Here is a 22,852-nt window from a genome sequence, read left to right on the forward strand (position 1 = left end):
AATTCTAAACTTTAATTATCTGTTACATTTTTAAGCAACCCATTGAAAAAACGAAATTTTTTGGTTTGGTTAAACGTCCCATTTATAATATTGCTATACATTTTGAAATTTATTCTATTCACGTGAGGTACCTTAGCTATATACAAAAATTTACTTTACCAACTACAAGAACTGAATCATACTGTTTCATACAAATGAAAATTTGTGACCGAGGTGTACTATAGCGAATTTAAATACTTTTTAAATACACGATTTAAAATAGTAAAAATACATTTGTTAAATTTGATCAAATGTATTTTTAATATTTTAATAAACCATGAAGTCGTGCGTTTAAAACGTATTTAAATTAAAAGGACTGAACATAAACATTTTTTTAACAACCAAAGAGTAGTTATTGTCCAATTGAAATAGCGTTATAGTCTTTGTGAAGAATTCCGGTTCAGATATCCGGGCCTATTTGTAACCGTAGCACTTGCTAAAATTCCTTCATCAACGCTTGAAGAGTAACTGCCAAGTGCCAACTAACAGATCGGCTCTGCGTGGTCATACGAGCTAGCATTCGCCAGAAAATAGCATTAGAGTGTTTGATGACTGAAATACACGCGATTCGGGAATTGCGTGCCAGGGTGCCGGGAGATGAAGACGTCTTCTTTTAGAAATTTAATTAGTGACCATAAACGGAAGGTTCCCTGTAGATTGACCTCACCCAACGCTCTCAAATGTCTCTCGGGATGGAGGCTCGTAAATTCTTAAAGGGGTTTCCCGCAAGCAATCAGATACGGTAGTTAAAGTTCGATTGGTAACTTAATAAGTGTGACCCTGAATGAATCTGGTTAATGATGGTTTGTCACAGAGCGATTGCGAAGTTCCGGAAGAGGAATGTCACTCCCGGTTTTCTTCGGGGCCCAGTAATAACGGTTCTCGTGGGGCCCGTTTTGGTTTTACTGGGGCCCGTTTTGGTTTTACTGGGGCCCGCTCTAACGTATGATAACTCGACTTGGCTATATAGCAGGAATAAATTTAATAAATAAATTTAATCTTATGATTCTTTCATTGTTTCACAAAACTCAATACTTATTTTGACCTAACTAAACACAATTTAAATTAATTTATCTCTGTCTAAATGTGTTAACAGGGTGTTTCAAATGGTTGTGCTAAAATTGTAAAGAGTTGTAAGGAGTGAGTTTAGAAGTATGCCGGTTTTTCCCCCATTTTCCTATGATGAGTTAAAAGAGCGCCAGAGAGCTTCAAAGTGTGGCCTACTAGCCCCTGGAATTAGGCTGTAACAAGCGCAAAACCAAGCAGCAGGGACTTTAAATACTTTGTAAGTTTACTTTTTTACGCTGGTTACCTTGATTTGTTTACAAAGTCCTTTTTCACCTATCATACGAACCCAAACCTTAATGTTCGCATACGTACCCGGTCAAACCAATATTGGTATCGTTGATTCAACTAACAAGGAGACATCCCGAGGTGTTTCTACCCAATTTTTTTGAAACTCGGGGATTGAGTAGACCTTCATGTACCTTGATAGCTCCTAAAGGGAAAAGTTTCAACCAAAAAAGTTTTTCGGAACTCCCATTTAAACTTTCTCTGCGTAAAATAGCCTGGGAAAATCATGGTTTGCAATTTTAAAAAATTAAAATTTTGGAAAAACAATAAAAATGGGTAAAATCAACAAAAATTCGGCCAAATCGTAAGGCAAATCCGTGATTTTGCCATGATAAAGTTTAAACTTGAGTTGTGAAATTTTTGGTTGCCATAGCAAAACGAATGGCCATTGAAACTTTTCCCTTTAGAAACTTTCAAGGTACATAAAGGTCTACTTAACCCCCGAGTTTGAAAAACATCGGGAAGAAACACCTCGGGATGTCTCCTTGTAAGTCATAGTACACACGGAATCTATAAATTAATAATATTCAAAGAAACCCCATATAGACCGCGAAATCCTATCCGCATTGTCATTGTTTCCAGGATATTTCGCTCGTAAAAAAACCAATAATAGACAGAAGATCACCGTGTAATATATTAATCCAGTAATACAGTTATCTCAAATTACGGGCCATAGCACTAGTCAAACGTTGCTGGGTGAGATAGCGGGGATTCGCCTCTGATTAGAGTGATTCAATCGGAGCCAGGCACGAAATCCGGGCAACCCTACGAGAGTGACTCACCCGCGTATCTCCCGTTTCCGAGGCTTACAGAAATTAACAAGCGCGCGTTTTGCTACCCGGCCAACACTCATCGCCGTTCGACGCAGGTAAAAATGGAAGGCAGCGTAAAGTACGAAGGATCACGCGGAAGAGGTCAAAGTCTTTCTCCGACACGCGAGAGGTTTCCCCAAACTTATAATTAAATCGAGACTCGGTTGCTCGGGTGACGAGCTCCCGACTGGCCGGGGTCAAGCGGGGACTCCAAGACGGGATCCGCGCGCGGACACGTCAACTGACCTATCCGATTACGATAATCCCTGGTAAAAATAGAAGAGCCACCGATTTTGAAGGATTCCATAAGCGTCATACCAAGAACGCGTTTAGTTTACTGAGAACGTACGAAAGAAAGTATTAAATGCCAAACTTTGACGTTATAACTAACTTTAGGATTAATACTAAAGGATTCGTTTTAACTACCTTATTATTAAAATATTAAAAAAGAAATACTTTGGCAAATAATAATCGGTATTTTTCTAAGAATCTATATAGCGTACAGTTTACAATCAAGTTCAAAACTTTGTTGTAAGGTGGAACACCTGACGAAACCAAACCGTCTTTAGACTTGACTAAACGATTTGGTTTTCAAAACATTTACTTTTCCAATAATAAGAATGGAGAATAAGGTTTTTCTATTTAGTCTACTGAGAACGTACACGTCTATAAATTCACCAAGGACCGAATGAAACAGTAACGCCATCTTTTGACCCCATGTCTTAAAATATTTCTTCTTAAGGTTTTCCCTACCTAATTATACAATTATTTTAGAAGCATAAAACTAGATGGCGCTTTAGAAAAATTTAGAGTTTAAGATTGAGACAGGAGCTTAGGGAACAGAACTATGAAATTATTATAACGAATTTGTTATTAACCCTCTAGTTATTGTATTAATAAATCTGAAACTTGACGAATTCATTCTGTAAGATTGGTAATAATCTAAAATCTGCTTAGTGCACACTCTTCCAATTTAGACCCTTAATTATTTCATAAAAATTATTTAAATATACGTTTAAAGTCCTAAGTTATCCATCGCTCTCTGTGCTTATAATGCCTCTTACATTTGGTTTTAACATAATTTATACAGTGCCAACCCTTAGACCAAGAAACACAGGGACGGTATAGATATTTCGCGCCCTAAGCTTTGTTGCGGCTGCCTATTTCCTATTTATCTCGCGCTGTGTCGCTAGTAGCGAAGGTGAGTCAATTTTTATCGGCTATTTAAGTCACGTGCACAGCCCTACCATCTGTCAGCACGTGGTATGTTTTTTAATATTTGTGTCCCTAAAATTAAAAAAAAAAGTAAAATAATTTAAAAATATGTAACTCTTAGCTGATTTTTTTTTCAAGTTCTTTAAAAAACGTTATTTTTATCTCTCATGGATGGCGCCTATTGACTATCTGTATCACCTAACACCCCTCTCCCTACCGCAGCCGCAACAAAGCCTCGCCGAAAAATAAAGCGTTGGGTATGCTATGAGCGAGACGTCCCTGTGTTTCTTGGTCTAAGGTCAACCCTTCTAAACACGTAACAACTGGTTTTTTTAATTTACTTATTTTGGAGCCGAGATAATTTGTTCCCCATTAGTATGTTATTCCTAAACTGCGAAATCAGCAGGAACCTGTACCAAGCGAATAACTTTGACAGTATAGAAGCTTCAAGGAGCAACAAACAAGCACCCCACACAAGGAGAACGCAACCCGTCAAAAGTCGTGCATTTTCTTGCGTACAATTTTTATTGGTTAGACGCTTTAGCGCCTGCTGGCGTCGGAAGGGGAAAATTCGGAAATTGTCTTCCCCCCGTTCGTAAAATGTTCAGCGTAAAGGCTCGTCCAATGAAATTTGTACACAACACGGCGTAGCGTGTTTAAAGGCTAGCTGCGTTCTCCTTGTGTTCGTTGCTCCTAGATAAACATAAATATTATACGCTTTATTGGTTTTATTTCTATCGGAATTTCGTTCAACCAACAATTCAAGTATTCAAAATAACCTATAATAGTTTATAGAATTTGTTTAACGACAAATCGTGGACTGGTTTTTGACTATGAACCCTTGCTCATTTATCAGTAAAATGTATTACAATTAGAAAACAATCCGCCATTGTTTTTTTTTTTTCAAATATTACATTTATATTATAACTACATTTTGAAAAATAATCTCTTGTGCATATGTTACCTTAGCTATGTACAGAAATTTTTTGTAACTCCCGTTTTGACTTTTTAGATGAAAATAGTATTATTTTAGCTGCTGAGAAACTATGAATTATACCAACGTAGCCGATAAATTTTTGTTCAAACGCGGAACGAGGTCTAAACTGTTGCCAAAACAGACGTTATTCAGGGTTGCGACGCGTGCTCGTGTCCAAAAAGTGACTAGTAACGTCATACGCCGTAACTAATGAAGATTCCGGGGTGCGTCGCGTCAAGATGACGAAGACGGATGACGCCACCCAGAGAGGACGCGGAGAGAAAGAGGAGAAAAAGGTGAAAGGTTAAACTCCGCGGAACCACCAAACTCGTAACGCTCCCTCTGGTGGATTTTATCCTTCTTCTATAGCCCGCTGAAGATCCCGCCTTCACGCGCCGTCACTGAATAGTTCGGATCAATGAAGAAGGCGACGGCCGCGCGCCTTCTACTAAACTGCCAAGTGAGAGGTCGCGAAGATGGTAAGCCCAGGCCCTCGTATCGGGGTGGTAGGGTCCCCGAGCGCCTTATTTAAAAGCATTTGCTAGTTGCGCGGATCAGGATTTAAGCCCTCAGCTGCTGCCTCGAGTCTCATGGCTGGCGACATATTGCGAAGGAATGAAGGCAGCAAAGAGGATATATCATTTTAATCATATTCATAACGAAGAGCGCAAAACAGACGCCATGTTTCTTTTTTTTTGGTTTTTATTTCATCGAGGTATAAGTATTTATATATAATATCATAAGTAACATAATAAACATTAGTATGGAACTTCCTATTCACCCAATGCAATTTTTTTAACGATAGTCTGTTTCGCCAGTGACAACGTAGACCATTACGTACCGACGGACTGACAACTCTCCGCGAACCCCTCCTAGTATTTGGAGGATACCCGGAATCACGGGTTTGCAGAGGAAACTGGTAACGAATTTTCATTCTAAATGCCATATTCGATCTTCTCTAACATTGACACATTGTTTTTTCTCAAGAACCGAAAATAAATTAAGAGTATTTCCCGCGCTCTCGCCAATGCGTTCTGTTTTAAAATTCTGTGGATCAACTATTCAATGTATTTCCTTTCAAGGTAAGCGAATGACATGATAATATACTTCTTAGTGATCTCCGTGTGCTTGATATTTGCTTGAATCATCAATCTAATTTGAACTACTCCAAGCATGGTTGAATGTATTGAGTTGATGACAATGTTACGGAAGTAACGTACGTAGTCCTCGTAGTAGCGGTATTCACTCAATGCAAAGTTTTTAATGATAGTCTGTTTCGCCAGTGACAACGTAAACCATTACGTACCCACGGACTGACAACTTTCCGCAAACTGCTCCTAGTATTTGGAGGAAGCCCGGAAAATCGGCGACGGTCCACCGGCAGCATTTTCGACGGACCAGCCAAGGCCTATTGAAAATTGAAATGCTTCAAAAGTGTAAATAACGCTTACTTTTGGAAAATAATGATGTATTATTGAATCGCAAGATAAAAATAACTATTATAAACACTGACTCCATTTCAGATTTCAGAAGTTAGTTATTTTCGAATTTCAAACCTAAACGCGTGTATACGCTCGTATTTCTCGCCATCAAACTAACCACGGCCAACTTCGATATACTCGCGTACTCTAAGTTGGCCGTGAACTAACCAACTATTTTTCCAACGGAAAGAGTAGGAAGGCACGAGTTTCCTGTTCCGGCTTTCTATTGGCTGATCGCGAAAGGAAAATAATTTCATTTTCTACACTCTCATTGGCTGATTAAAATTCTTATAATCATTGAGCCGGGAATCAGGATTTCGCGGGATGTTGATGAGAGTATTTACATAAATTTAAATTAATTTTATTAGATATTTATTATTATTTATAAGTAATGGTTTTCGTGAACTTTTGAATATGTGCTTCAAGAAATTTAAGTAATATCCAATATAAAATGCAGAAAACACATTTATCAAATCTTAATGTTTAGGCCTTAGCGTTTGACGCAAAAAAATATTTACATTTTCTAGTCTCCATTGTATCCTATTTATACATTTAATTTGTCTAATAAACGATAAATTATTTATCGTCGATTTTAACAAATTAAAAGTATAATATTAATGGATAATTTCCAATAAAATTTAAATTGTTAGGCTTTAGAATTTTACTAACCGAGCTAAATCGATGCGAAGTTGTAGCTGACAACAGAAAAAATGACCGTGTTACGTCACAAAATTTAACTGGAAGAAAGTAGGCCAAATCTACTTGAAGTAGAAAATGCGACCGATTTTCTGTTCCTCTCTCTAAATAGTTCTTTTTATAAAATAACCTTGGCCATATTGTTGAAATGTTGCCTCCCCGCTTGGCTGAACTATTCCAGGGCAACATTTCAACAAGTAGGGCAAGCGTAAAGACATTTTATAAAATCAACTATTCTATGCGTCTTCCGACGCGATGGAAGTGCACGTCGGTGACATTTTGCCATCCCCCTTCCGTAGGGGAAATGCGACCATGATACCCGTGGATTGTCTTAACTTAGACATTCTCCCTGAGTATAAATAAATACATTCTTGATAATATAAAATAAATTTAATTAATGAAATATAAATAATTAATTAAATTATGAAATAACGCCGGGAATGTAATCTCCTCACCTGGCTTTATAGATTCGTAGCCAAGGCCACGGTATCTTTAAAACGCTTTCGAATTGCAAATAAATTCTTATTTCGACAAAATAAAGGATAATTATGGAATCGAAAAATCAAATTGATTATTTATAAGTTATTACTCTACAGACGAAGGCAAGTTTTATCAATTTTAGCCTCACTTCGTCTTTACTTTTCGAATTTCAGTTTATATTTGCTAATCCTTCTACAGTTCGACTAAGTTGTCAATGGCGAAGAAAGGTGGTAGTAAAAAAAAATCATAAAAGTTATGTTACTTAATACTTATGGTACCTGGATAAGGGAGTTGAAACAACCGACGTCTTTGAACACTTCCACAACGATTTACAGACTTTAAGCCGATCTAAATTGACAGTTTTTTCAAAGAAATTTATGGTTTGGCTTGAGCTTCTACAAGACTGTATTGGGCGGCTTCGCGCCTTGCTCAGCTGTTAGGCGGTTAGAACACTTCTACAGGCGTTTTAGGTAAAATTTAGGCCAAATTATATTGCTCGAATATGTAATCGAGGAATCCATATTTTAACCGAAGACTTTTAAGTGATGGAATTACTGCGGATTACGCACAGCAGAAAATGTTGCGAAGTTTCACACGCTAGTGGAAAGCAAGGCTAATGCTTAGTTTCCACTAGCGCGTGAAAAGGGTGCGTTACTCAACTTTGGCCGCTACAAAATATTTACATACGTAATATAAATGATAATATGACGAGCACTAGTGGAACATATGGAAAAGCTTAGGTTCGACTAGCAAAACTTGGTACTGACCAAACTACCCCTTACGCACGCTAATGGAAACTAAGCTTGGTAGTTTTTCCGTTGACGCTCGCTAGTGAAAACTAAGCATTATAGTTTTTGGGTCGACGCTCGCTAGTGAAAACGAAGCATTATAGTTTTTGGGTCGACGCTCGCTAGTGAAAATGAAGCATTATAGTTTTTGCGTCGACGCTCGCTAGTGAAAACTAAGCATTATAGTTTTTGCGTCGACGCTCGCTAGTGAAAACTAAGCATTATAGTTTTTGCGTCGACGCTCGCTAGTGAAAACCCAGCATTATAGTTTTTGCGTCGACGCTCGACGTATCGGCGTTTTGTCCTAGTGGAAAGTTTCCTATAAACGAAGTATTTAAAAACTTCATTTTGAAATTGAGCAAAATTTATGGGGGAAGAGGGTATCATTCCCAATTCTACCCCGAAAATACGAGCGTCATAGTGCGAAACCAATTAAACTGGATAAGAAAACAAGCGTCAGGCATAGAGAGAGGCGCGGAATGGCAAGCGACCAATCCCGAATAAAAGCCGGACATACGGGGAAGGAAGCTAATGAAAGCGAAACCTAGAGTCTTCTTCGCGGGGTGCCAATGGCGTGGCGACCACCCAATTTGCTCTCATAGCGTCAATAAAAATTGGAGCTCGCGTGTCGATATCCGCGCCACCTCCCGCCGGCTTCGCTGAAAGAACGGGGAACACCCACCGCCAGCGCCTCCTGCTGAAATGTCCGAAAACAAAAGTCCGCGCGCATCGCGTGCGAAGCCAGCCACGTGGACGTCTTCCTCTCTCTGGCCTGACTCAGCACCGCCTTGGCCTCCCGGTTCAACGAATACGTCATCCACTCCACTTAATTTACCAGAAAAGGCGGTTTTCACCCCAAGCATCGCCTACTAAACCTTAACAAGTAGGATAAAACCCACCTTTCACGTTCATTGAAAAGAATACTAACGAAAGAGTTTTCCGGAATTTGGTTCATGTCATTTAACTTTAGTTTTTAAACGTAATATTCATGTAGTAAAAACGTTTGTTTAAAACTAGTTTAAAAGAGTTTAAATGTATAGCATCGTTAGCACGCCTTCGGTCACGCACTAAACCTTAATCAAAGTTTATTGAATTTAAAAAATGTAAATTAAATTTTTACTAGGCAATATCATTACTGTAGTCTAAATGGAAATAAAATAAATTCAATTAATTAAATTATTACTAAACAATGCCATTAAATATCAAAATAAATATAATTAAAATAAATTAGTTTATTACTAAAAAATTCCCTTAAATATCAAAATCTAAAAATAATAAAATAAATTAATATACTACTTAAAAATTCAGTTAAATATCAAAGTATAATAAATAGTATATTACTAAACAAATGCCGTTAAATATCAGTCTAAATAGAATTAAAATAAATAATTTTGGAAAACGAATCGACGCCTCGATTCGCGAGAAGTTTTCATTTAATTGAAAAAATTGGAATTACACCTTGTTTTTCTCCGAATAATTTCTCAAAATCTATTGCACATGTGACGAAATAATAAGTGTGATATTCGGTAACGATCAGCCCATTTAGTTTCAGAGAACATTCAGGTGACGGCGTGCGAGCGTAATTGGGAATTTTCCTCGAGTTGATGCGGGAGAGAAATTCTGGTATTCAAGAAGAGGGGACACGCTTAGTCATAGCGTACACACACTGTCGCATGGCCAACTGGGAAAAACCCGGTGTTTTCTTTAACGAAGGGGAGGGGCCAGCTTTCAAATGGTGCTTGACAGGGTGCTGCGTAGTCCCATCGATCAAACCCTACTTACGTTGGCATTCAAAATTATCACACTGTTAATATATCACTCGATTTTTTTTAATTTATCAGTCTTGGGAATTTGCTATATTATCAGAATCGAAAATTTTGGAAAATATCTCTCGAAAATTTTTAAATTTATCAATCTTAAAGGGAGTATAACCCCTCTTGTTTGGTAGGGTGCGCTTAGACTATACCGAGTCGCTTCCACAAGCCTTCCTAGCGATGGGCGGCAAGAAGCTTTCGGTCCACGAACCTTTGTCCACCATGGTTAGTTCAAAAAAATTGTGCTTGAGAATTTCAAAAATTATTGGAATGGAAAATTTGCTAAATTATCAGACTCAAAAATTTTAAAACTAAATAAATTACAAAATTACAAGACCTTAAAATTTCCAAGTAAATAAGATACTTTTAAATTATCAAAATTATCAGACTCCGAAGATCACGAAAGCTTTACGGGGAAGTATGACGCTCGCAACACTCTGTATATGTGGGGGGTGTCTAAAAAGCGAATGAACTCAGAACGCGGTATTGCACGCGGGGAAGGACCAAAAAAAACAATACATGATTATCTTTCCTATCATTCAATATTTCTCTTACATAAATATTACCGAAGAGGAGTCCGGGGGTGGGGCGGGCAATCTTTTGGCAGTGGCCCCTCTCCTGGCACGCGCACCCTTCGCGGGCTTCAAATTAGGAAGACAAGCCGTACGACAGACGAATCAAACGTCACTCTTTTGAAGTGAGCCGCCGTTCGCCGTGACTAATAAACAGAAGGACGCGTGGCCCTTGAGAAGTTTAAACGCGAATGTCAGAGCGCTTCGACGGGGCTGTCAAGTTGACCTGACGAAACGTCGGTGATGCGCTGGGGAAGTCTAAACGTTCTCCCGTTCGTAACGTCAAGTTCGGAACCTACGCTTTCTGTAGAAAAATTTTGGCTTCGTTTTTAGATTATGACAAACTCGGCCCGAACGATTGATTTCTCCTCCCTCTCGTTTTTTGACATGTTTTCCACCAGAGGGTGTCGCGAGATCGTGAAAGATGCCTATCGAGGTGTCGGATACTTTTCTGCGTTCAGAATTTTAAATCTCAAAAATGGTTCGAGTTATGGGATTTTATGATTCGTCATTCGTGAATTTCATGAATTATAGACTTAATGATTAATTAATTTTAATGAGTTATGGATTATCAGATTTATGGATTTCCAGATTTATGGATTTCCAGATTTATGGATTTCCAGATTTATGGATTTAATGATTTATGGATTTACTGATTTATGTATTTACTGATTTATGTATTTAATGATTTATGTATTTAATGAGTTATGGATTTTCAGATTTATGGATTTAATGATTTATGGATTTAATGATTTATGTATTTACTGATTTATGTATTTAATGATTTATGTATTTAATGATTTATGTATTTAATGATTTATGGATTTTCAGATTTATGAATTTAATGATTTATGGATTTTCAGATTTATGGATTTAATGATTTATGTATTTACTGATTTATGTATTTAATTATTTGTGTATTTAATGTTTTATGTATTTACTGATTTATGTATTTAATGATTTATATATTTACTGATTTATGTATTTAATGATTTATATATTTACCGATTTATGTATTTAATGATTTATGTATTTACCGATTTATGTATTTAATGTTTTATGTATTTACTGATTTATGTATTTAATGATTTAAATATTTACCGATTTATGTATTTAATGATTTATGTATTTACCGATTTATGTATTTAATGATTTATGTATTTACCGATTTATGTATTTAATGATTTATGGATTTAATGATTTATGGATTTAATGATTTATGGATTTACTGATTTATGTATTTACTGATTTATGTATTTAATGATTTATGTATTTAATGATTTATGGATTTTCAGATTTATGGATTTAATGATTTATGGATTTAATAATTTATGTATTTACTGATTTATGTATTTAATGATTTATGTATTTAATGATTTATGTATTTAATGATTTATGGATTTAATGATTTATGGATTTAATGATTTATGGATTTTCAGATTTATGAATTTAATGATTTATGTATTTACTGATTTATGTATTTAATTATTTGTGTATTTAATGTTTTATGTATTTACTGATTTATGTATTTAATGATTTATATATTTACTGATTTATGTATTTAATGATTTATATATTTACCGATTTATGTATTTAATGATTTATGTATTTACCGATTTATGTATTTAATGTTTTATGTATTTACTGATTTATGTATTTAATGATTTAAATATTTACCGATTTATGTATTTAATGATTTATGTATTTACCGATTTATGTATTTAATGATTTATGTATTTACCGATTTATGTATTTAATGATTTATGGATTTAATGATTTATGGATTTAATGATTTATGGATTTAATGATTTATGGATTTAATGATTTGTGGATTTAATGATTTATGGATTTAATGATTTATGGATTTAATGATTTATGGATTTTCAGATTTATGGATTTAATGATTTATGTATTTACTGATTTATGTATTTAATGATTTGTGTATTTAATGTTTTATGTATTTACTGATTTATGTATTTCATGATTTATATATTTACCGATTTATGTATTTAATGATTTATGTAATTACCGATTTATGTATTTAATGATTTATGGATTTAATGATTTATGGATTTAATGATTTATGGATTTAATGATTTGTGGATTTAATGATTTATGGATTTAATGATTTATGGATTTAATGATTTATGGATTTTCAGATTTATGGATTTACTGATTTATGTATTTAATGATTTGTGTATTTAATGTTTTATGTATTTACTGATTTATGTATTTAATGATTTATATATTTACTGATTTATGTATTTAATGATTTATATATTTAATGATTTATGTATTTAATGATTTATGTATTTAATGATTTATGGATTTAATGATTTATGTATTTACTGATTTATGTATTTAATGATTTAAATATTTACCGATTTATGTATTTAATGATTTATGTATTTACCGATTTATGTATTTAATGATTTATGTATTTACCGATTTATGTATTTAATGATTTATGGATTTAATGATTTATGGATTTAATGATTTATGGATTTAATGATTTATGGATTTAATGATTTATGGATTTAATGATTTGTGGATTTAATGATTTATGGATTTAATGATTTATGGATTTAATGATTTATGGATTTTCAGATTTATGTATTTACTGATTTATGTATTTAATGATTTGTGTATTTAATGTTTTATGTATTTACTGATTTATGTATTTAATGATTTATATATTTACTGATTTATGTATTTAATGATTTATATATTTAATGATTTATGTATTTAATGATTTATGTATTTAATGATTTATGGATTTAATGATTTATGTATTTACTGATTTATGTATTTAATGATTTAAATATTTACCGATTTATGTATTTAATGATTTATGTACTTACCGATTTATGTATTTAATGATTTATGTATTTACCGATTTATGTATTTAATGATTTATGGATTTAATGATTTATGGATTTAATGATTTATGGATTTAATGATTTATGGATTTAATGATTTATGGATTTAATGATTTATGGATTTAATGATTTATGGATTTAATGATTTGTGGATTTAATGATTTATGGATTTAATGATTTACGGATTTAATTATTTATGGATTTAATGATTTATGGATTTAATGATTTATGGATTTAATGATTTATGGATTTACTTATTTATGGAATTTCAGATTTATGGATTTAATGACTAATGGATTTTCAGATTTATGGATTTAATGACTAATGGATTTATTGATTTAGGGGCTGTTCACAAATTACGTAACGCAGAAAAACCACTTTTTAGACTCCCCCCTCCCCCTCGTAACAAAAAGTAACAAATGGAAAGACCCCTCTTCTCAAATTACGTAACAAATATCGACCCCCCCCTTATATTATTATAGTACGTAACAACTAATATGCTGGTAATAAAGTACAATAAGATCAGGTACTAAATTTTATTGTTTGTAATTTAAACTTGAAATGACAACTGTATTTTTATGTAACACTTTATACCCACCCATGGGTTTTATTGTGGTGTCTTATCGGGGAACGCTTTTCCGTAAGCAGATATGAGGGACGTAAATAGAGTGCTTTTGTCCATTTTTAACAATGAAAAATCAATCTAAACTAAGGAAAAAATTTAAAACTTTAAAATTCACGTCGTAGATCCAGACTAATCGTTCTCGCACTTTTGTCCATCCCGAGCGGGGGAAAATAGGCGAAACTGTAGATCAAGGTCATATGAAATTCTTTTAAACGTGAGTAAACCAATGAAAATGCTTATGCTTTTAATAATTACGACTGTTTCTGAAAGTTATGAAAATTTTATTCTACGCTATTAAAAATAATGTGTTACGTAACATTTTAGTGAACCCCCCCCCCACGTAACAATTAGTAACGCTTGCACAAACCCCCTCTCCCCCCTCCTACCGCGTTACGTAATTTGTGAACAGCCCCTTATGGATTTTCAGATCAGATTTATGTTTCTAATGATTTATGGATTTTCAGATCAGATTTGTGGTTCTAATGATTTATGGATTTTCCGAACAGATTTATGGTTCTACGGATTAATGATTTATGGTTCTAATGATTTATGGTTCTAATAATTTATGGTTCTAATAATTTATTAATTTCGTGTTTTAAGAATTTCGTGTTTTATGGAGTTAATTATTAATAGATTTAATGGTTACTGGAATAAAAATTAATAGATTTCCTTATTTAGGGATTTTACAATTTGTGTATTTCAATATTTACAGTCTTCGTAGATCTATAGATTTCGTATTTCATTCATTCAGTGATTTTTAGGATTGAAAGATTTGTGTAGTCCAGGTTGTGTATTTTAAAAGTTACCTAAAAAATGTATAAAGTCTTTTTTGAAAAAGAACTTTAAAATTATTTTTTTGTAAAATAAAACGTAATTTTATGGTAATTTATATTTATCTCGGATTTTTCCGCTCCCGGATTTTACTTTCTGTTGAAGTTATCGATTTTTCTGGGATTCGTTATTTAAAAAAGTCCTCTTATAAAAACTGTAAAAGTATTTTTAAATTAATTTCGAGTTCTTTTTAAATTAAATTCGAGTTCTTCTTAAATTAAATTCTTAATTTCGAGTTCTTTTTAAATTAAATTCGAGTTCTTCTTAAATTAAATTCTTAATTTCGAGTTCTTTTTAAATTAAATTCGAGGTCTTCTTAAATTAAATTCTTAATTTCGAGTTCTTTTTAAATTAAATTCTTAATTTCGAGTTCTTTTTAAATTAAATTCGAGTTCTTCTTCAATTAATTTTGAATTTTAAAATCAATTTCTAGTTTTATAAATTAATTTTATTATTTTCATGAAAAACCTACGGTATTTAATGAAATTTCTTATCCAACGTCATATAATATACTTTGTAAACCCTGTTATCTCAGCTCAAGGACCAGATCAGCGCGTATGGCGACATAAAAGGATTATCAGAAACTTCGTAAGAACGCGCAATCGATCTGTTACAATCCTAATTGATAACTTACACCTCAAATGGGTTTTTAAAAACATTCGTATACTTAAAAGACGGATGCATAAATAATTAATTTTAAACGTGAACGAATCCGCTTTGTTACGAGAAGAATAGAACCCTCCCCCCGAGAGGGGTTCGGAGGAGGGGTTCGAAATGAATCACGCCTGTAACTACAACAACGAACGGTTAGACACCCATCTGCCAAGGGACTTCTTCGGCCGGCCCTCCCTCCCCGCCGCTATGATTCCACATTCAACAAAAAGTGACCTAACGCTGGTCAACTCAGTGTGGAATCGAAGCCCGCCGACTTTCAACGCATTAGTCATTAGATTTGGTGGTGGCACCGGATAAAAAATAAAAGAGTAGGGGCCTCCTCGCCCATCGGAAACACTTCAAAAGATTTGGCGAATGGCGTACAAAAAATAAGCGCAGGATCAGTGCATTCAGAGTGATCTAGCCACGGTCACACTGTCGCTTCAAACTAGTTTAAATAACGAGTTTATCTCCGTTTTACCGCTCAAAACTGGCATTCAAACCAGTGGCGTAAACATGATTTTTCCTTAGGGGGTACAGTGATAAAAAGTGAAAACAAATTGTACTTACAACCATACTTTTCTGGGGGCACCTACGCCACTGATTCAAACTGACTTATAACGCTACCTATACTACAACTTTAAAACATTTTACCTAAATCAAAATTAATTTTAAAATTAATTTAATAAATTTTACCCAATTCAAGGGAGTACCAAGTTCCATATTTAAAGTGGTTCACCTAATTTCCCATTTATTCCATTAGGTCTAATAGCTCTATCTATAAAATAATAAAATATACGCATACATGTATAAAAAGTGTTATTTTTTGGAGCGCGCGCTTCCTAATATTTCCGTGTGGAGGGTATCGTGCGTTTTCGCGCGAGCTCAACAAAAACAAAAATATGTGCGCGCTCTCTAACTTTAACTGCACGATAAATCTAACGTAATCACGTGACCTCTCGTATTTTATATAAAGAGCTATAATTGTCGTTAGTTACGTTATATACCATCTGTACCACGTGTTAGCAGACGATTTTTCCATTTAAAATATACTCCTTTTAAAGGAAGAATAACCTATCAACTAATTTCACGATTTTACACTAGGAGCGCTGTTGGTAGACTCTTAGGATGAATTGACTGGGTGTTCTTCCTAGCTAAAGATGATTCGTCCATTGAAGGTTCTGCTAAACAACCCACCTTGCACAATTCCCCATCCAGTTATTAACACTGAGTTTTAAGTTGTAGTGCGAACGTGTCTAGAGTGAAGGGAGAGTTGGTAATGCTTCCTTTTACACTATGAGTCCGGAAATTGAAGAAAATTGATTAACAAAGGAGACCCTACAAGTTTCTGCTTGTACAAACAAATAGAGCGTGACACCACGCTTTATTTGGCTAACGTTGTTTCTCTTCCACAAATAAGAAACACTGGAAATAATTTAAAACGAAATAAATTGTCATTTCTATTATTTCAATTCGCGGCAAATTTCGTTGTCTGAGGAGATGAAAAAGTTTTAATTATTTCAATTATCTATCGGTTACATCAATAGTAATATAATACTTCTATTCACGTAATTATAATTTTCTATTTCCATTTCAATTATAGGTAATTTGCATAAATTTTCGTTGTTTGAAAAATACTGTTCCACCAATGACTATATAAACCGTAACATGGCGAAGGACTGACAACTCTCGATGCCCGAGAAATCTCCGGAGCAACCAAGGCTTATTGACGATTGAAACTTGTTCAAAACTAAAAATAAAACTTATTTTAGCAAAATAATAATGAATTAATTCATCGTAGAATGAAAATGATTATTATAAACACTCGCTTATTTGCTGCTAGTTAGTTCTTTTCCATCGCAACTAACGAGTTTCCTGTTCATCTCGATCGCTCTGTGACAAATGTACCATGAAATTAGGAATATTTAAACATCAAATGGTCAATGTCAGCTAGGAGCCACAAACACAGCACCCCACACAAAGAGAACGCAACCCGTCAAAAGTCGCACATTTTTCATTGGTTAGACGCTTCAGCGCCTGCTGCCGTGGGAAGGGGAAAATTCGGAAATTGTCTCCCCCCCCCCCCCCGCCCGTAAAATGTGCAGCTTAAAGGTTCGTCCAATGAAATTTGTACACAACACAGCGTTAGCGTCGTTAAAGGTTAGCTGTGTTCTCCTTGTGTTTGTTGCTCCTAGATGTCAGTAATTTTGAGCGGTTTTTCCTATTTTGGGCCAACTTCAGCCGTAAATTTTTACTACTCAAAAAAGAGCGAAAATTTCTTATCCAAAAACGGGTGAACAAGAATGCTCATGGCAACTTTCGATCATAAATTCGATGCCTTGAGAACTCATATATATTTAATTTCAATTTCAAAATTTTAATTTTTCCACTTATGTATCAAAAAATGAACCTTCCTTCTGCTGTCCTAGGCACGTATTTATTTTTAGTTGCACTAGTGAGATCATGACTTGAAGGTCTTCCCCAAAACTATCAATTTTTTTTAAAGTTTCGAACTTTCAATAAATTGACTTCAAATCAAGGAAAATATTTTAACAAATAATCCTCCTGACATACCTCCAAGATATTTCCGTACAACCCTCCAAACGAGGGTGGGTTATAGATCTATAGAATGTCCCCTTTTCGAAAAAAAACCCCTCGAGTCAGACCCCAATGAGTAATATAACGCCCCTTTAGTAAGAACCCGTCCCCGGGGGCCTGGGGTCTTCAATACCAGGTACGTGTAAAATATATAGAGAGAGCTTCGATGCTAAATGGGTACTCTCAATACGAATACGAGAGAGGCGAATGATAGTCCATACAGCCGAAACACACGGTATAAAACTCAATATGGGGGAATTAAGCTTACAGCGGGGTGAGACAGCGACATCTCGCGGCGCAAAGCGAGTTCCTCTTTCCCACTGTTTCACGGTGACTCAAACCAACTCGGAAACGCGCCACGGACTCCGCGATTAGTCAGCTAAGCCGATAATTTGAGTGAGAACGCCAACGGAGGATAATTGTTTTTAAAAAGTCTTTCCGCGACCCCCTTAAGCCAGAAACTCACCCCTTTTCCTCCGATGGAGACGATAAATGGAACCGAATGAGTATTTGAATAAATCATTATTCTCGCTTGCTTTAGAGCCGCTATATAAGGACGGGATGCTTTTGGTAATCAATTAAAGGTGAACTGAATAATTAACTACATCGCGCTTTACGCGGTGCCTCGGATTAGGATTATATTGCAAACTGTATTAAATGCCATAAGCCTATCATAAGGTCCCCAAAAGCGAAGGTCTAGGCCACATTTTTGACGATCACATACCCGTTATTAAGAGGTAGGTATTCAAAATCTGCACTTCCTAGTGGTTATGTTCTCAAATATGCATTTCTGAAATAAATTTCGCAAAATGCATTATGAAAGCGCGCAAGCCGTGCGCGAGCGTTGTTTACTTAGAACCAAGCGGGAGAAATCACCGTCGCCAGCTCTGAGCTCTTCGCACTGTAGCCAAGGCTTATCCGCAATTTTATCGCTTTAAAACTTAAAATTAACACTTATATTTGCAAAATTATTCACCAGAACCTAAAACTGGCTATTAGAAATAGGAGTTGTGTTCCCGAAGGTATTTATTTTCAAATTTGAGATTTAGACGCGTTTTGTGTGGCATTTATCAACCCGAGCGTGGCTGCTCTACCAAGTAAGAGAATATTTTGGATGTAGAAATTTTTAAAAAGCAGTTTTCGCTACTGCCCTATCGTCGTACGTTAATTTTCTTCTCGCATTGACAATGCCGTAAACATGGGGCTCTATGCTAGACCTTTACTTATGGGGGGCCTTATGATAGGCTTATGTAAATACCGATAACGTATTAAGGTTTACTGACAGCGAACGGCCTTTAACCAGGTTCCTCTTGCCGCAAACAGAAACGCAGTTACGGGAAAAATCGATTTGTAAAATAGTTAGTAGATTATCATTTGTGCACCAAAGAAAGACCAAATTAGACTAAAATCCACGGAGGTAAGACCACCTTAGGCCCAAGTCAGCCAGCGACTTTTAATGTCTTACTTTCAGGTGGCCGGGATATACTGCGTAGGAGGAAGGTAGATCGCCCTTTATGCCACGCACATCTATAATAATAATAATAATAATCAGCTATGCTAATACTCAAGGCACCACCTTAAGCCTAAATCAAGCCATTAATAGGCGCTAGCATAAAATCTTTATGTCACGTTCAACTTGTTAAAATGTTCCACGTACTCCTTAATATTATAGCGTAAAAGGCTCGTGCATTTCTAATATTTCAGGGAGCTCGCGCGAAATTGCTCGAGCCCGTTTACCCCAAAATATCAAGACGCGCGTGGAACTTTTTAAAAAGTTGACTAAGACCATAGATAATTTAAACTTCATGCTCCCTACCGTTAACCTCAACAAGTTTCTTTGGAATAGTCAGCATATTTGACTTTTGTAAGTGTTACAAAATTACATTGAAATCGGTGAACCTTTAGTACGCCTACAGCTATTAACAAACATTTCACCGTTTTAGTCGGTGATTAGGAAGTTTCGCTAATTTATATGTCTGTATAAATTAAAATGAATAAAAAAGTTTAAATATTAAATGTCGCTCTTACGTCACAAGACTGCTTTTTTATAAGCCATATGCACGAGCTTCAGAATATACAAAATTCATCGAGTGACCTTAGCGCTAGCACGAGACAGTGACTTAAGAGCTTCATTAAAATAAAATAAAAAAATTATTTATACAATGAGGAAGATGATTACTCCGACTGCGCTGAAGATGGCGCTAAACAGCACAAGAGGTTCTTCGTACTGTTATTTCATAGTGGTGCGAGACGAAATAGCACGTGACAAAAAAAATTAATTGGTTTTATATTCAATAACCATTTATCTCATTATTTGAAAAGAAACTTAACGAGCCCAAAACGAGTTAAGTATAATCCAAACAAGTGACACCGAGCGCTCGTCGTTAAGAAACACAAATGTCATCTTCAGCAAAGTCGGAGTAAAAATCTTCCTCACTAACAATAATTCTTAAGAAAATACAAAACATCACGAATTATTGCGTAAGTTAAACCATTTTATTTAAATATGTCGACTAGTTTCGGCATTGGAAAAGATTTTTTTAAATGTTTAAGGTTAAAAAATATATTAATATACCCTGCAGAGATGTTTATATAAACGATTTGAGAGTGACACAATATTTTAGTCTTGATGATGGCCCTAACAATGCCGAAACTAGTCGGCATTTTTATATTTTAAATAAAATAGTTTTAACTTACGCAATAATTCGTGATGTTTTATATTTTCTTAAATCAACGGCGTAGGGGTAGAAATATAAATTTATTCCTATAATTATTTAAAAATATACGTAATTTCTAATTAAAAATCGACTCCAGATGGCGCTGGCTCACGGGGAAAGAGGAAGCTAGGTTATTAAATACCGTCAAGAACTGGTATACTCGGAGAATAACGAAGCACTTTCGAGCGTAGCCACGGATCGTGGAGTGGAGAGAGGTGAATCCAGGGGCATATTTTATAGGCGATATATTTCATAACCCTCGATTGAGAAAACCAGCTAAATGGACTTAAAACATGCACCCCCGATTTTGGGGCCATGCCTTTTCCATCTCCCCCGCGTCGGGGCAGCACTGGCAGAGGGGGCCGAATCTGTCCGGCGTTAAGTAACGAGTCATCTCTCTTTAGCCCCGGAATTCGCGGCCTATATCTTTATCTGCCTATTATGGAACTTTATAGTCCAGTCATTTACCATATTTACATAACTTTTAGCAGAGGCCATAAAGGATCCATCTCGAAATGTGGAAGAAATACCAGTTGGCAGTCGATTCTGTACTTTAACTACCTCGACAAATGCAGATTTACACTAGTTATAGTAATTAACTAGGATTATATCGATCCTTTAATGGTGGAAGTACAGAGGTACTACACTTTCATCCTTTAATGGTGGACGTACAGAGGTACTACACTTTCATCCTTTAATGGTGGACGTACAGAGGTACTACACTTTCATCCTTTAATGGTGGACGTACAGAGGTACTACACTTTCATCCTTTAATGGTGGACGTACAGAGGTACTACACTTTCATCCTTTAATGGTGGACGTACAGAGGTACTACACTTTCATCCTTTAATGGTGGACGTACAGAGGTACTACACTTCATCCTTTAATAGTGGACGTACAGAGGTACTACACTTTCATCCTTTAATGGTGGACGTACAGAGGTACTACACTTTCATCCTTTAATGGTGGACGTACAGAGGTACTACACTTTCATCCTTTAATGGTGGACGTACAGAGGTATCCAAAACTCTGCACAGCAACGAAAGGTATATCAATTGATGTATTGCTAAAATGTGAACCTTTTCGGAAAAATCTAGCGTTGGCTATCGCCTCAATTTAAAACACAAACACGCAAATGATTTCGAGTCTACCATTACTGCGTATAACTGACTCTATGATAATAAAAAATAAAACAGAAATTCAATGTAAAAGTTGGGTATTACATTCACGAAATTAGTGATATTATGTATAGGAATATGACACACCCTTATATCAAAATTTATTTGTGTGTTAAAAAAAATTCATCGTTACAAGTGGTTATATGGGCTAAGTCAAGATTTCGACTTGTAAGCCCTTTTGCTTTGGTAGTTCATAATGGTTCAATGAAACGTCAATTTTTACAAACATGGTAATAAAATATAAGCTATAGTATATAGTAAAAATATATATATATATATATATATATATATATATATATATATATCTATAAATAACCAAAAGAGAAAAACAGATTCCCAATTAAAAGTTATATTAACAAATAGAGAGTTGCTGATGTGTGGATGTCAAAAAAAAACAAATAGAGAGTTTTTAAATTTCGTTTTTTGGAATAAAACTTTTTAATTCTTTCCGAAATATATGTACAGGAATATAAATATTTAAAAGATTAATGAGTGAATATGCGCTTCAATTAAAGCCACTCTCTTTTTCTTCCCTCCCCTACGCGCATGCGCGAGTCACTGAATAAAATGGTCACGTGTTTAAGTGAGTTTTATTTGTAAGTCTAAGCTTGATAGCGCGCGCAATTTTTTCTTTCAGGAGGTGCGTGTGAAATTGAACGAGCCCTTCTATATTTAAATATTAAGCAGAGCGCACTTTAAAATATCACGCTCTTACAAGTATGTCCTGGCTCTCTGTATTACCACTTCTAGGCAAATCGCTGAACCGGTTTTATTTAGGCGTCTATTGAATAATAAAGATGCGAAGCTTTTATAAGAATCTCTGACAAAATTTTGAAGCTATACGTAGCCTTGATCTAGTCCATTGAGTCAGTTCCAGAATGGCCAAACATAGTCATTGTTATGGAACATAATTATGGACTTATAGAACAACGATACCACCATTGCCTAATTTTATCTTAACCAGCCCCACAGAAAGTTAAAACTAACGACAGATAAAAGAAGAGCTAGACACGGATTTGTTTTTATATCTCAAAACGGGCCAGAAAAAAACTGTACATGATACATCGATATACGTAGGCGCTTTGGAGTACGGAGGTCGTAAGGTCCGGCCTTCAGCGCCACGGCGCGGCCGTTTTTGTCAAGT

The 22,852-nt window shown here is 35.1% G+C and overlaps 1 long non-coding RNA gene across 1 annotated transcript; it reads right to left on the reverse strand.

The window, feature by feature from the left end:
* Nucleotides 1-16,751: 16,751 nt before the first annotated feature.
* Nucleotides 16,752-19,366, reverse strand: LOC149940595 (uncharacterized). The gene is made up of 3 exons (XR_016481107.1): nt 19,279-19,366; nt 17,045-17,108; nt 16,752-16,965 (listed from the first exon to the last, which is right to left on the reverse strand). It is a non-coding gene; the product is annotated as an uncharacterized LOC149940595 (long non-coding RNA).
* Between the last annotated feature and the right edge of the window lie 3,486 nt (nt 19,367-22,852).

Source organism: Leiobunum rupestre, chromosome 6 (assembly GCF_980474605.1).
Source record: "Leiobunum rupestre chromosome 6, qqLeiRupe1.1.hap1, whole genome shotgun sequence".
Taxonomy (NCBI): Eukaryota; Metazoa; Arthropoda; class Arachnida; order Opiliones; family Sclerosomatidae; genus Leiobunum; species Leiobunum rupestre.